Source organism: Misgurnus anguillicaudatus, chromosome 16 (genome assembly GCF_027580225.2).
Source record: "Misgurnus anguillicaudatus chromosome 16, ASM2758022v2, whole genome shotgun sequence".
Classification (NCBI taxonomy): domain Eukaryota; kingdom Metazoa; phylum Chordata; class Actinopteri; order Cypriniformes; family Cobitidae; genus Misgurnus; species Misgurnus anguillicaudatus.
The window spans coordinates 9,239,971-9,243,842 of NC_073352.2; the positions used below are offsets into that span (position 1 = coordinate 9,239,971).

At 38.2% G+C, this 3,872-nt stretch overlaps 1 long non-coding RNA gene across 1 annotated transcript; it reads left to right on the forward strand.

Annotated features, from left to right (window-relative positions):
* The first annotated feature begins 1,822 nt into the window (after window positions 1-1,822).
* On the forward strand, window positions 1,823-3,544 carry LOC129441959 (uncharacterized). The gene is made up of 2 exons (XR_012357907.1): window positions 1,823-2,864; window positions 3,240-3,544. It is a non-coding gene; the product is annotated as an uncharacterized lncRNA (long non-coding RNA).
* Window positions 3,545-3,872: the final 328 nt, after the last annotated feature.

Consider the following 3,872-nt stretch of genomic DNA (forward strand, 5'->3'; position numbering starts at 1 on the left):
TGTTTGCTGTTGAAAAATGCACCTACCTTGAAAAATGTAAGCAATAAAAGGTGTGACAACTAGCCACCCCCCAACAAAAGTAAAGGTCATGTTTCAATCTATAAAACACACTTGCAGTCGCCCGGTGTAGTCATCTGAATCATGACTTATGTATAAGTCATTCAGAAAATGTGTTGTGCGAACGCATTAACTATACCAGTATGCTTTGCTCAAAATCAAGCATGCCATTTCAATGCTGAAATATGAATACATATTTAAGAGTCAATGAACCAAACTAAAAGTGAACTGTAAATATGATTACGGAGAAGTCAGGCATTAAATGTATTTTACAGTCGATACATTTCAGGCGATTTGATTCAGTCTCATAAAAAGCCAAGATTTGCTTTTGTTATAAAAACAACAAAACATACTTCCTCCACCCTACACAAAGAAAAAGAGGAAAATGTAAATTTAATAACTTGCACTGCACTGTATATATCCATCGTAACATGTAGTCATCTAGTAGGAAATCGTGTCAGCTTATACCAAATCTGTAGTGTGCTGACATAAGCACTGATACAGTATGTGATTAAACTTTGAAGCGACTAATGAAGAAAGATTTAGGCTGGAAAAACTATCTGATGGTATTACTGAGAGCATGGGTCTGCAGATATTATCATTACCATATTGGATACATTTTGCAGACAGTGAGGCTGTTAACATCATGTTTATTCATTTCAAAACTTGGTAGAAGTTCTGTTTGAACAGCAGGGTCAGAATTAGACGGCTGGCATCGTGACAGATGGCAAGACGGCTTTTAGGTGTGGAGAGCATCGAGAAGACCTCCACGAAAACATGCTCATACATTTACATCTGCCGATTGCTTTCACTCAACTTCCAGTGCATTTCAGTTATAGGCCTACAGTTTATCAGTTTAATCACTGTTAGAAAAAATTCTCCTCAACAATGATTTCAAACATAAGCCGTCAAAGTTTTTATTTGGTTTGGCTGTTTGTTAACAAGTTTTGGGGTCCTGAAAATGCAAAGTTTTGAAGATGGGTTTTAAAGTGCATGTTTTTGATAACAACGTCTTGTCTTTGTGTAATGTACGTAAACATGAATCTCTGATAAGGGTGATGTCATACACGTCACACCACCCTTATGAAAAATATGTCCTACAGGACCTTATTTATGCTGCTCAAGACACTGTTGCTGTGTGTTGCTAGACTCTTTCAATAATGTCCTTAGGAGGCGTTCCTAATTCATCTTGTCTTGATAAGTATAAAGAAATGAGCAACTTTCCTCTCAGTAAATGATGAAATACAGATGACGTAAAGTCCACTGCTTCAATTTTCTTTGATTGTTGCTCCCAAAAGTCACTCGCCATTTACATAAAGTTGAACTGTGCTCAACTATGTCGATTACAGTAGCTGGACACTCCCACTTCTTGTCGCCAATGGTCGCTGTCGCTTGTGTCCTGGAAGTTACCAAGTTAAGCTCTTTCCCCACCATTGACGAGTTATCTCATCAATTAAGAGAAAACATTTGGATGAAAAAAACATGTCCCTAATAAGTTTTTATGTTAATCTGTACACTCTAAAAATGGCTGGGTTATTTTTTAACCCAAAATGCTGGGTTGAGTCTGTTGGGTTGTTTTGCTGGGTTATTTTTTTACATTTTAAACACTTTTTGGGTAGTTTCAGTTTTCTAGGTGTTGGGTTAAAACTGCTGGGTTATTATGTTGGGTTGTTTGAAGAGGCTCACGTGCTTCGCGCCCTTGATGTTTGAATGTGCTCAGCAATGGTCGTCCTGAAAGGACAGAGTCACTGAAGCTCTTGTTTCAAGGTAAGTTTATATGCTTTTGTGAACATTTCATGAATATAAACAAGATTATAACATTTTGCGAGACAGCAACGTGTTAATTTATACTGACTAAGACGACGGGTGTAATTTAGAGGAATGACGACTGTTACCTCAGATCGCCATTTACACAAATTGACTTGAATAATCGTTCTAAGATGTTTGATATGGCATATTAATAAAATTAATAAAACAGATGTTACAAAATCCCCATCACACGGTTGATTACGTTAACTCATGACAATTTCTGTAAGCCTTTAACAAAGCGAGTCAAAACCGGTACAGAGTGGACCTCCGCAACCCACTTCGGCTTTTTGTGTCACACACGCGCATAGTTTTCCCTTTCCCAGCTTAACAAGCGATAGCGACGCTGTTAAATTAAATTTAGCGACAAACGAATTGCTTTCTTGTCATTCGATATGTAAAGACAGACCGCAAAGGGCGAGGCGCGAGCAGAAGCACATGTTAACTTTACCGGCGGCGCCGCGGCGGAGGATCACGGAGCCGGCGTCTACGCTGTCACTGAGGCAAAGACAAGAAGCACATTCACTTCACAGTCGCTACGGCAGGTAACGCGTCGATAAATTAAAACGAAACAGCGTTTCCAAGAACTAGTGTCTTATATGTATGCTTGTTCCTCTCTTTTAAAATGAAACAATAATTTAAGTGTTTGAATATGAACTTGAAAACATAAACGTATTTGTCACCAAGACGGAGGCTGCGTGGAAGTGACTATCTGTTAACAAACATGTATATGTGTACTGTTATATGAATTTAGATGTGTTATTGAGTCGTATTTAGTTACTATTTTATATTCATTTCATAATATTTTTGGGTTGTCTCCTGTGATTTCAAATGTATATTGACCAACCCTCTGATCTGTGGCTGATACTGTATCAGAGATGTTATGTTTTTAGCAGAGATCAAATGTGATGTTGTTTTCCAATTCTTTTTTTTTAGAGTGTGCAGAGTTTTAACGTCCATCCATTGATGAGGCTAGCAAGACCTTCAAACAACTTCAGCCAGTAAGTATAACATTTAATAATTCCTATTTAAAATATATTTAGAATGTCTTAATTATCTGCTAAATTTTAGTTCTGCAGTACTTTATTCTTTATAGTCAGATCAGATCATCATATTTGTCAGTCTGTGTGGTTTGCAGCCTTTGTTGTTGGCAAAAAAGTTAAAGGAGTGTAACACCAAAGTCTTATGCAAACTGTAAACAGGCTATTGCATTTTTGGGAAAAAAATCTCACACGTGGTGGTAATGCGGCCAGGGATGCAAATGAAACCCTTACAATTTTTATAAAATATATAATTCACTTGGCCCACATGGTTTTCTGAATACTTCAATCTGATCATTCAGTTCAGACCACTAAAAGTGTTTTCCTCTTTTGTAGATTGCAACAAATGTGGTGGAATTTCTTCTCTGGACAGAATCCTCGAAACCCTTTCCTTTCTTCCTGGCCATGGGAAACATGCAGCAGATCTCTCAATCTTTTTTCTCAATCAGTCTCTCTGAATACGGAAGTGACTTAAACTGCAATTCGGCCAAGATGGCGACGGCACGCACCGCCTACTTTAAGCTTCAAAAATGCTCTTCACAAACCAATGGGTGACGTCACAGACACTACTTGCATATTTTTTACAGTCTCTGGTTTAAAGGCATTTTAAGTGCTTGAAAATAAATACCCCAGGCAATGTGCTTCTATGGGAATTCCTGTAGTCTGTCATTTTTCAAATGGATGAATCCCCTGCTGTTCGATTCCTTTGTACATCTTTGTTCGCGACGAGTAACTTTAAAGGCATTCCATGCAGTTTGACGTTTTTGTCAAACAGCGACCCCTAGAGTCACTGGGGAAAACTTGCAACTGTCGTAATTTCGCACGCCCACTCTGTACGTACCTGTAAGGATAGTGTTGGGCGTGAGATGGACTCCGAAGATAATGACCAGGGAATGTTTCACAATTTCATACAAATATTAGGCTACTGCATGTCTAGTAAACTACAGATGATGGTAATAGGATAATAAG